This window comes from Acipenser ruthenus, chromosome 23, assembly GCF_902713425.1.
Source record: "Acipenser ruthenus chromosome 23, fAciRut3.2 maternal haplotype, whole genome shotgun sequence".
Classification (NCBI taxonomy): domain Eukaryota; kingdom Metazoa; phylum Chordata; class Actinopteri; order Acipenseriformes; family Acipenseridae; genus Acipenser; species Acipenser ruthenus.
Window position 1 is genome coordinate 21,805,842 of NC_081211.1, and position 12,183 is coordinate 21,818,024.

The following is a 12,183-nucleotide window of genomic DNA, read 5'->3' on the forward strand; positions in this document are numbered from 1 at the left end:
AGGGGACCAGGGTTGTGTAATAAAGTAAATAAACTGCAGATGGTTTTGAAGCGGGAAAAAAAAAAAATCCTGACCTTTAAAAACTTACCAGAAAGCCAAAGAGTTATACACAGAAATTAATGGAGTCAAGAGGTGCTGTATTCCGAAGACTGGAAACTAAGCTGCTGTTTTAGTCGTCGCTTCTTCCTATGAAGAAGCTTTTTAATCAGCGTCCACCATACTGTAGCAATTAAGAGCCACTGCTGAGTGACTTGAGAGCAAGATCACAGTCCAAACAGCTCAAGATGGGAGTATTATTAAGCTTTGTTTAGCATTTCCAAATGTAACACTATTGAGTATTTAATAGTTATGGATGAATATAACTTTAAATCAGGGGTGTCCAATCACGTTCCTGGAGGACCCTTCCACTCCAGGTTTAACAGATAAAATGAGATAATAACCTACGTCGGAGTGTAGATGGAGGTTTAATTGGGTCAATTGAACAATTTAAAACAGGGTACTGTTTTGCGGGTAAAACAGCCGTCACTAGGCGAGCACAGTTTGATTTAAGATATAAGATGATGCTCGTACAGACTTATCAGTTACATACTGTGCTCTATTAAAATTCCTGATTGTATAATGTTAATTGTGATATATAATGTGCGTGTGAAAGAGAGAAATGTTATTGTGTTACTTCAAATCTTTATTTTTCGTGACTGTTTTCCCCAATCTGTAGTTACTGTATGCACGTAGCTTTGAAAAACAGTACTCTACCGAAACCCGTCCTTCTTAATATATATATTTTTGTTTTTTATATTAATGCCCCACGTCTCAGAATTCACCAGATGCTACTGGCACTGAGATAAATGCAGCAAAAGTGGACTGTTTAAAGTGCTGTGTATTAAGACAGACGTCTGCGGTTAAAGATTTTGTCTGTCTATATCAGGGCAAGCTGAATCTCTCTCCTAAAAGCATCAAGACTGTGACCTGTAGGTATATTTTATGTCAACAAACAAACTAAATGTGCAAAAGTGCTTTATTAAATTCTCTTGTTTCTGTGTTTCCTGGTTTTAGATACTTAACCATCAGCTGCCTTGTCATTGATACAGATACATTATGTTGCTCTTTGTGATCAGATAACATTCCTACTGACCTGAAAATAGATATTTACACAGAAAATGCTTGGAGTTATAGTTTTTTTTTTTTTTACCATATGAATTTTGGAATATATCTTACATTCATTCAAATTCAATTACAGGGTGAATTGCACTGTTCTAAATTACATTATGTTGCTAATATGCTGTTGCTTTAGTGCAGTCAATGAACATTCATAAAGTGTTATGTATATTTCACTCAAGATGGCCATAAACAACCGACTCGCCTCCATCAGAGGCTTGTAGGCCATCTTCATTAGTGCAATAACTACGATACACTATGCACATTCATGGAGTGTCCTCATTTGATGTACAGGCAGTAGTCAAAAAAATGGAAACACCAATGTAAAGTCACTTAATAGGGCATTGGGCCACTATGGGATCCCATTCTGTAGTGTTCTCGGCAGACCGTTTTTGATGAAACTGACTGCTCGCGCCCCAGGTTGAAATTTGCAGTCAATTGATCTGCAGTTGCTCGCCTGTTTTGCCTTGAATTAATGCACAGATATCACGATCCTGGATCCGAGTATGCGCTTCCGCCCACTGTTGCCCTTTGCTGATGATGTCTTTCCCTCTGAGTTCCATGCCGACATCACCTTAGACACCGTTGCTGGTGAAAAACATCAGCAAGTTGAGCTGTCTTGGTCACTGAAGCTCCTGCCAAATGCGCCTCAACAATCACCCTTCTTTCAAAGTCACTGAGGTCTCCTCTTGCAGCCATGCTAGCCATAATTATAGGCAACCAGGCCTGTCCAGCATTTTTATACATAACCCTACGCATGCTGGGATGTTATTTGCTTAATTAATGCATGACACCTGTGTGGAAGCCCTTGCTTTCAATATACTTGGTGTTCCTCATTTACCCAGGTGTTTCCATTTTTTGTCCACTACCTGTATATACTATAAAGATTCAGACAACTGATGAAAACAGAATGACAAGTTTAATGGAAAGATCTACACATACTAATACTGTACAAAAAACTGCCAAACATTCTATAGTATTTAAGTTCCAGCTAAATGGTTCCGTAAACAAAAAAATCTCCATTTTCATCTGCAGCCTACTGTATCCTCAGAATGAACCACCTGAGGATTCCTTTTATCATTAACTTACTGAATAATGCATCTCCTGTACAAATTGATATCAGAAGTATCTGGGGATCTGGTTGGATCCTGGTTTGCACTTTGATAAGCAAGTTGATGTTCACAATCCTGGGTATCAAACTCCTTTGACAGCAAACCTTTACGTTTGGGGGGCATATTTTCAATTTATCAAAACAGTGGTGGACATAATACAGCCACTGTTTAAATTACTAATGGGTTCTGAAAATCAAACTGTGCATCTGAGTCTCTTTAGTTTATTTATGTCCTTGAAATTTTGTGTCAGGTTGGGTCCTATTTTAATGATTTCTGACTGTTTAGATCAATGAAATAGGCTGTAGCCTGAATTACAGTAAATCAAAGTGTATGGCGTCACTAAAGCTATACTTTTTAATGGCTATGGCACCTCCATCATTTTGATTTAATCCAAGTTTGGAAGTATTCGTCTAGACTTGACACATTTTGCTCTCCAAAGTGATCTTGCAATGCACAATGAATTGGGATGGCTTCATCTTGACAATAGGGCATTGTATCTTTGGCATAAAATTGTCTATAAAAGGACTGGGTTATTTCTGCAGCTACTTTAGTGCAATTATCTCACTTGATCGGCACAGAAACCCCCATTCTGATTACTAAGAATTAAAAGGTAGCTCTTTGCTTACAGAGCATGCCCAGTAATAAGAGGCATATATTGTCAATCACCTTAGGTAACCGTGATGGTTCGCTGATTTGAAGTTGTTAAGCACTTCATTAAAGTCAAATAGGTTAGGCTTCCTGCATTGTACCGGTGTAGTGTTATAAAGTGGTACATCATCACAATGTGGTACGCATACCAAAACTTGACCCGTGTAATGTTAGAAAGTGGTATGCTGTCCCATTGAAAGTGGTATGCTGTGAGATTTTGGTACAGGTGCAATCAATTCCGATGGGATGTGTTTTCCTATTGTCAAACAGAGGTACATTTACCATTAATTATACTTTTTTTTTTTTTTGCAAACCATTAATTATACTTTTTTTTTAAAACAAACTGGAAACAGACCATCAATTTCTTAAAAAAATAATAATAATAAAAAATCACAAGTAGTGGTTAGGGCTCTGGACTCTTGACCGGAGGGTCGTGGGTTCAATCCCAGATCGGGGACGCTGCTGCTGTGCCCTTGAGCAAGGTACTTTACCTAGATTGCTCCAGTAAATACCTAACTGTATAAATGGATAATTGTATGTAAAAAATAATGTGTAAAAAATAATGTAATTGTATGTAAAAATAATGTGATATCTTGTAGCAATTGTAAGTCACCCTGGATAAGGGCGTCTGCTAAGAAATAAATAATAATAATAATAAAGTTTAAATAACACTACACTGTTAGGATCCATGGCACATAACTTCAGTTTAAATAGCAATGCAGTTTACAATCAGTTTGTTACTTTATTCCTGTGATTTTTTTTTTATACTGGGACTTCTAATCATAACCACTGATTACAATTGTCTTTGTAAAAGGAGAATACTTTTGTAATACGTAACTACTGTATACCAGTATACCACAAAAAGCCGGTAGGTGGCGCCTAGTGAACAATGTACAGCACAGAACCTTCTCTGGCTTTCTGAAATCTGCAGAGGGTGTTACTTTCATTTTAACAGCTGGTCAGGCCGCCTATACACACACACACACACACACACACACACACACACACACACATAACAAAGGGATCATGGAGCTAGTGCAACCTCTTCATCTCTGGTTGATCACCTATCCCTATAGCTGTCCTGGATTTTTCCATCATGGTTTGCTATTAGTGACATTATTTTTAAAAGGCTCAGTATTTTAATGGCCATATTATGTAATACTGTCAAAAGACCAACTATTTTCTACTTTATTTGATTATGTACAAATATCATAGGATTACTTTTGGTGGGTTTTGTTTGTATTTAACAAAAGTATGGTGCAGAATAATACTATTTCACTGATAATCTAAGAGAACAAACACAACGTTAAACATATACAAGTTAAAAGTGACACCTCAGTGGTGAACGAATATATTGGTTTAAGCCTGTTGGTTAGTAAACGTCTTGATGCAACAACACATAAGTGGCCTGGTTACCAGTGGCTTTGACAGATTTAAACATCAATCTACCATACAAACCTCTGTGCCCAGGCAGAACATGTTTGAATACCATTCAGTACTAAATTTCATTATAACACACATCTTCTGTTCGATTCTAGAATTTCCAAGACGTTTGTGCTTGTCAGTGCAATACAATCTGCATGCAGTAAAGGGTTAACATTCACAAACATTATTGAAAAGTAGTAGGATGATGCACAATAAAGCTTGGATGTTTGGTAACATTTAAAGTAAACAGACCAGCGCTCCACCCCAAATATTCTCCAGATTCCAGTCTGATAAACTAACCCGGTGCAAGCGAAATGCAAGTACCGGTTCTACTTAGGACTATTACTGTATTAGCTTTAGGGTTGGCATCACGATGAATTAAAGTTAAAAACTGCGCTTTCGTTTTTATTCCAGCACATCCACATAGATGTATGTTTATAACGTTGCTTTCACAATTTGATCGCCAAAACTGCAACAGGTTGATGAAAGTGAGCGATTGAAATCAGTCACACGACCAGAGGAAATCGCTACTGTAAATAATGTAATCAGCAGTTATACATGGATTTCTTAAAGTTGTAAAGATCTTTGAAAACCAGGTCTTCACATCAGAGACCGTTTCTAGTACATTTCTAAAAGATGTTTTGATAAGAATCAAGCGATGGGCATAGATTTTTTTTTTTTAACCTGTCCGCCTCTCTTCTGAAATTGAGGACAGATTATAGGCCTACATTACAAAGCAGTAAATCGATTATTTCTGTTTTATAATGACGTGTTTTGTCATGGTATTATCTTCACATGGGAGGTGTGGAGGTTTTTATTGCTAAACTGCATTTTGTACCTTGCTTGATGTGTATCCGGTGATAAAAACACTGCACACCGCCAACCTGAAGGAAATAGCATGACTTGTTCCAATTACTTTTGAGGTTCTCGGTAGTCTTTTCCATTGAAACCTTATGTTTGCTAACTTGCCCATTTCCTCGGGGGGTTCTTTATCGAAGTCTTAGCTTAGGCTATAAACATGCAAACAACCTTTGAGATGCAAAAACGAGCTGTCAAGCAATTGGAAAGAACCGATCACTACCCCCTCCTTTGTGGAGACAGCTTGACGCGACCCTTACAATGTAAACAATACAATGACCCATCACATAACGTTGATTAACAAGGACTGTAATATGAGTGGCAAATGGCCTGTGTTAATGCACGCATTCTCTCCCAAATAACGGTGACAATCGTAAATAAACTGAGAAATGTTTTTTTAAAGCAAGCTTGCTTCTCGTGGTGCATCAAAATGCTCACATCCGACAGCAGCTTCACAGAATGCAAATGAAAATGTGCTGAGAATCAATCAGGATGAAACGGACGCTTGAATAACAGGCAAAAACGAAAGCTAAGACGTACAAGACACAAATGAAAAACATTGCTATTTTTTTGTGCAAGAAAATTCATGTACACTTAACAGACATAATGTATGACTTGACAGAAAACAGCTGAACTAACCTTAAAATTATGCTTTTCCAACAAATAAATCGAGGGAGATTTTTTTTTTTAAAAAGAAGAAAAAAAATACACGCAAATTCTGCACAGTTGCAGGTGATTGGGAAACAGTGAGAATCTGAAGGCTGATGAGGGTTTTGCATAGCCCCACCTCCTAACTGTTTCTCTTCTAGCGTGAGAGAGCGAGCGAGCGAGCGAGAGAGAGAGAGCGCAATTGGAAATTGCTCCACACACACACACACATATGCATAGCATACCCGGGCAAGGTGTGCTGCTGTGCATGTGAATCTACTGTGGTATCATACAATTAAAGAAGGGATACACTCATAGAAACAGGTTATTTACTTACTATTTGGAAGCAGGTGAACAGATATTGTCCAGGCTTGTCTGTGGTTCATACCCAGTGGAAGCGTTGAAGAGTGGATTCATTGATGACGCTATCAGTTTGATGGCAGTGGTATACAACGTTGTTAGTATACGCAGAGGAATGCAGTTAGACCGGTTCGGAGTTGCAAACAGTTTGAGTTCCCTTTGAGGAAAAAGGATTGTGAAAATAAACAAAAATCACGTGTGCGGTGCTGCATCAAGATTTTTTTAGACGCACAAGACTTAGATCCAGTACTCAGACTTTTCAGAAAAAGAAGGGTACAAACCCAATTGGACCTTGTTTTAGCAGGATCTGGATATTTTTTTAAAGGGATAACATTGCTCAGTGGTTAAGAGCATTCCGTGGATTTCTTCTTCAAAGAATTGTATTTTATTTTAAGTGGGAGTTTTGGGCTGGTGTAGCTGATTTAGGAGCGGTGAGGGAACTCAGCTCCTAGCCGGGGAGAAGCGCGCACAGCCGGCTTAGAGGAGAAACTGTCACCCGCAAAGGTAAGAACGGCGAATGTATTCAACATTTTAAACTCTCGTATTTTATTCTATTCTAAGTTGTATTATAAGGAATCCAATTATTTTACGCGTTAAACAAATTACACTATTTCTGGTTGAATAAAAAAAAAAACACAAGTTGCCTGTATTTAGGATGCAAGTGGTTTACATTATTTGTATCCTGTGTGTTTCAAGTTATACTCAAATCTTTTTTTTTTTTTTAATCAATTTCAAAGTACATTTAATCTGTTCAAAGTAGATGAGTTATGTATCTAAAATGTAACAATAATAACCATCGCGGTACTTCATCTGCAATAGACAGAGGTGTGGATATAGTCTTGCCGCTAGTATGAAGAAAAAAAACCGCAGCCGGCGACTTAACATGTATTTTAAAAGCTTCAGTTTTGCCATTGAATTAGACAGGGTGATTCATTCAACACTCACATGTTTTGCGAATTAACCATGATATAGTATTGAAAGATTACAAAGGAGGGGGGGAAATCCACGTCGACAGCTTTAAAAAAAAAAAAAAAAAAAAAAAAACCAAAACAACTATTTATTTTAATTAATGTTTTGACGAAAATCCGTAATACAGCGAATGGATTGAAATTTAAAAACACGCAACGTATTGCTAATATAGGAGTCGCAATGGGAACTGGAAACTGTATATCAAAAGCATCTTCTGTTTGTGTTTATCGACTTCATTCATAGCTCGCTGTTTATCACAGTCAATTGAAAACAAACCGGGGATCCCCTTATATTTTGTATTATGCTTAATCCAAATACAATAGGGCAGATTATTGTTTTAATGCCACTGTCTATTGACCACCCACACACCCATTTTTTATTTATTTATTTGTATTTATTTAGTTTTAATTTGATTTCTACCAGCTGCATTCAAAACTAGACAGCGTATTCACGACGGTGAAGGAGCGAGGTGTATCTTTTTGACAGTTATACTTAAACTTGCAATTTAAAACCTATCAAACGGTTTGCTCTATATCACCAATAAAGACGTATGAAATGACGGTTACTTTTAATCACAGAATGTCGAAGACTGATTTGAAAGCACCGCACGCGATCAAGAATGCCTTTGTTTTCTTGAGTAGTCCAAAAGGACAATTCATAAGAAACTGACACAACCTGTTGTACTTGCTTGTAGCTTCGTCTTCGAATTTTAGAGCGAGTCGGTTAGTCGAGTGACACCTAATCAACGAACACCTGTCACTTATTTTGTGAGTACATTCACAGGTGAACCTAGCAGGCTATGTGTTGTAAACGTACTATTCCATCAAGACTTTCTCTCTGTACTGTAAAACGCTGTAGCCTGCCGTATGCGCTGCAGTTGCAATTGTTTGTTTAAATCGTGTCGAACAATTTTCTCACAAAACTGTGTTGCTCTTTTTTCACCATTAAATTCAATTACTCAATTTTCTTTTTAAAAAGACGCACAATCGTAATTCTTTAATAGCACCATCATTATAAGGGGGGACTCAAAGGGCAACCGTGCTTCTCCTTGTCATATCGTACAGCTGTACACAATACATTATTATTTGTATAATTGTTATTATAAAACATTGTTTGCTAAACCTGTTTTGTGGTTGTATTCTAGTGTAAAGGAAGGACAGGGATGAATAATTCCACTTGGTACTGATAAAACCACACAACTGGAAATACCACTTTTGAGCTCATTAAAGCTTCAGCACAATGCGAAATGTAGAGAACACTGGGCGTTTTATACGTTGGTAAAACCAACTGCTTCATGATTATACTTCATTATTTGTAGCGCGGAAATACTGACACATGCTATTTATTACACGTGTTTTTTTGTAAACGTGTAATACAAGGGAAAGCTATTGCTCAGTCCAAGTATTTTGTTTTTATATCGGTGAGCACTCCAAAAGTCAATTAACCCCTCGACAGTCGCTCCTCATCATTGTTTATTTAACAGACTCATACCTCTTCTAAACTAGAAATGGTGTTTCTCTATGATGTGTATTATGTTTATTTTTTACATGTCTATGCGTTTACATGGGGGCTGGAGACGTATTTGTAAGAACCCTGTAAAGGAGGAGCAAAGAGTCTACGGTTGTTTTAATAGGATTACATTTAGCTTGTCAGACAGGGAAGAACAGCACTCGCGTCTGTACAGAAACAGTGTTTCCTCTGCGTCTCTGGCTTAGTGGAATGCCCTTAGCCTCAAAGAGAGTCTCCCTGGACACGAGAGCGCCCTGCTACCTGAATTGACCGATGGTGCACCCCCAACACCCGGTACATTGCCAATTCAGTTAAATGGACTGCTATTTATTTGATATGTTTGTTTTAATAAATTGTGGTGGAAAATGTTGCATAATCTAGACTCTTTTGTTGAAGACAAACCCTAGTTAAAGAATAAGAAACTCTTGGCGACTTTCTTTCTCTGTTAGTAATCCATCTCCAAAATGTCGTTTTAGATAAAAACAGAATCCAATCCTATGTCAGACAATCTTTATACCTTGTAATGGATTTTCTAGGAGTGCAGATCTTCAGGGCTATATATATATATATATATATAAAAATATGATGTGTGTGTGTGTTTACAATACTTTGTATAGGAGAAAGTATGCTCGGGATTAGACTGATATTACATGATGTTATAACCATGTTAGACTCTTTTGAATATTCTCAAAAGGTTTTTAGCATTAGTAAATGTAACCATGCTAATTGTGTAAGAACCCCCTAACATGATAAATCCTTAAGATTTTTCTATATGATATGTACATTGTTACATTTAATGTTGTATTTCTTATGATGTTTTTATCTGTACTGCTGTTGATTGATTCAGCAATGTTGTTGATACATCAAATACATTTGCATTACTGGTTAACGTGGCCACTCCTGTTATATAAATATACAGGGATTCACAGGTAATTTTCTTTCTGAAGCACAATAATCACGGGACTTCAAGATCAGTGTAGTTCGCATTGGTTTACTTCATGCATTTAGCCATTAATGATGTCAGTTCTTAGTTACTCCCTGTAAACAGTTGCAGTTACCCTGTTTACTTTACAGTCCCACAATCATTTGCTACTACTCAGCTTTAAGAGTAAACTAAATGGCCATAGCTGAAATCAGTTGTAAACCTAAAACGACAAGCATGACTAATGAAGGCACTAAACCTCTAAATCAGAATAGGAACAAATTGAACAAAGAAATAGACATATAAACTATAACAGCAGTTCATTTAGTAATTTCTGAAAACGCAGATTGTCTGTCATTTTTATTGCTTTTATCCTATCCACAACCTTTTACAAAATAGAACTTTCATATTTTATTTTAGGCTGACCAAATAATTGCTTGACGAATGTAGAACTGTGTCAAGAACAGACCACAGTGAGAGTGGAAAATACAAAACCCTACATTTATCAGCAGCTGCCTTGCAAACAGACTCCACCCTCCATGATAAGCTCTCTACACCTTGCTTTGCCTTTCACCTTGCCCTTCTGCTTTGTCAATGTTTGTATTGTAGTTGTTCTGAATGATTGAGTTTTGTTGCCTCAATATAAACCCTCTCCCCCACACTAGCTGTGTTGTAAATTAATTGAGCAATGTGAGTTGCTTACTGCCTGCTCTGCCAAACTGTAGAACAGGTGAAGCCAGCAGAGTTCAAAGGTCCCAGCCTCCCATGACTTACTGAAATGAAGGAATCTGACTTTGGGCACATAGTATTCAGCAGTCAATATATCTAGAACTTAGAACCACATGTAAAATGGAAGGAAGCATGCTAATATGAATGTACTCCCATGACCAGTAGGGTTAACCTGTTGAATGGTGGAATCTCACATAATCCACTTTCCTGGGGAATTATAAACTCTGACTCAAATTTGTGCAAAATGTTCACTGATATATGCAGTGGATTGTGATGTTTGTGATACACAGACCATCATCTGCCAAGCTGCTGGACTGCTCAGCAGTAAGGCTTGGAAAAAGAGTTGTTAATCACAAAGATGACAAACAAATGTTTACCAGAGTAACCAAAAAAAAAAAAGAATATGACATTGTTCTTGAGACAAAGTATAGCAGCTAGGGCTTTCAAAACAGCTTTACTTCCAAATGTAACTTCTGAAGACATTATCTGCTCTTCTGTCAACTGGTGACCCAGTGAGGCAAGGAGCTCAACGTGCGATCCCCTGTGCTGATTGCAAATCCTTATGTAAAGTAGTGTGTGTGTGTATGTATCTAATACAATGCTGACATGAAAGGTGTTGAATTGTAAAAAAACATTAAGCCTTCCCAGCTACATAATTTACCCCCATTACGGCACTGTGAGATTTCATGTGACTTTATTAAAACAGACAGCTGGGGCATTAAGAGACTGTTGTAAGAGCTTAAAATGTAATTTATCTCCTTTGCAAAGAATAGCATTGTTTCCCCCTGATAGTGGTAGATGATGATCTGGGCCAACAGTGGTGGTTCATATGGAAAGTGTAAGCTTGTTTGATGATTGCCACTTAAGTTTTCATTAAATTTCAGTCGGCCGCCATTAATCAAACATCATGGCTTACAAGATGTTGCTGTCTTTGGGGTTAGAGAGCATCCTTGTAAACTTGGTTACTTTTCTGCAAGGACAAACCACCCCTAACCAACACAGGAGGCTGTGTGGTCCAGTGGTTAAAGAAAAGGGCTTGTAACCAGGAGGTCCCCGGTTCAAATCCCACCTCAGCCACTGACTCATTGTGTGACCATGAGCAAGTCACTTAACCTCCTTGTGCTCCGTCTTTCGGGTGAGACGTAGTTGTAAGTGACTCTGCAGCAGATGCATAGTTCACATACCCTAGTCTCTGTAAGTCGCCTTGGATAAAGGCGTCTGCTAAATAAACAATAATAATAATAACATCATCAGCAAGGGCATTAAGGCTCTGTGTCTTGTTCTCCCATGTCGCTAGTTTTGTTTTCGGCCTCTCAGTCACGCGCTGGGAAGCCGAAACGGGAGTCGACCGCTTAGAGCCTGGAGGAAGGGCTACCCTCAGCCACGGATTTCCTGAGGTTTCCCCCTACATCAGAAATTAAAAATTTGTGAGTAGGGTTTTTTCCTTACCTGAGTGCTGAGCGGTTTGTATTTAGTTCTGTGGGGTGCTTGGTCAGGCTGGAGAGGCTGGGCTCTTTCATCCAGCGCAGTAATGCTGTGGGGGACTGGCCATGTATCAGCTGCTCATTTTCATTAATTTTTCAGTATTTTGTGGGGTAGGTGGCAGTGCACCACTGATGGGTGTGTTAATCGTTTCTTATTATTTTCCATTCATGGTTTGGCGGCCTCGTCTTTGTGGCGGGAGGATGCCCATAGCCACTTCCTATCTGCGGCACTGGGATGCACGTAACTGTTCATGTCATTCCAGCCGGTTTCGCGCAGGTAGCCATTGAGCACCCGAGGACGAGGCCTCCAGCCAAATTTATCATTCACTCAGGCCCTGAGCGCCCATCACAGTCATCGGGCCCT

General features: G+C 38.4%; 1 protein-coding gene and 1 long non-coding RNA gene across 7 annotated transcripts in view; one reads left to right on the forward strand and one right to left on the reverse strand.

The window, feature by feature from the left end:
* The window catches only part of LOC117431215 (uncharacterized), a 27,679-nt gene extending 21,404 nt beyond the window's left edge, over nt 1-6,275 (reverse strand). For all 3 annotated transcript variants that reach the window (XR_009308225.1, XR_009308226.1, XR_004548651.3), the window contains exon 1: nt 6,184-6,275. This is a non-coding gene — a long non-coding RNA (uncharacterized LOC117431215). The remainder of the gene's footprint in view (nt 1-6,183) is intronic.
* LOC131696525 (protocadherin-1-like) overlaps nt 5,913-12,183 on the forward strand; it is a 115,382-nt gene continuing 109,111 nt past the window's right edge. For 3 of the 4 annotated variants that reach the window (XM_058996829.1, XM_058996827.1, XM_058996828.1), the window contains exon 1: nt 5,914-6,710. The gene's annotated coding sequence lies outside the window, so the exon portion shown is untranslated. Of the gene's footprint in view, nt 6,711-12,183 lie in introns of all 4 variants that reach the window. The other variant, XM_058996825.1, reaches the window with a different exon arrangement.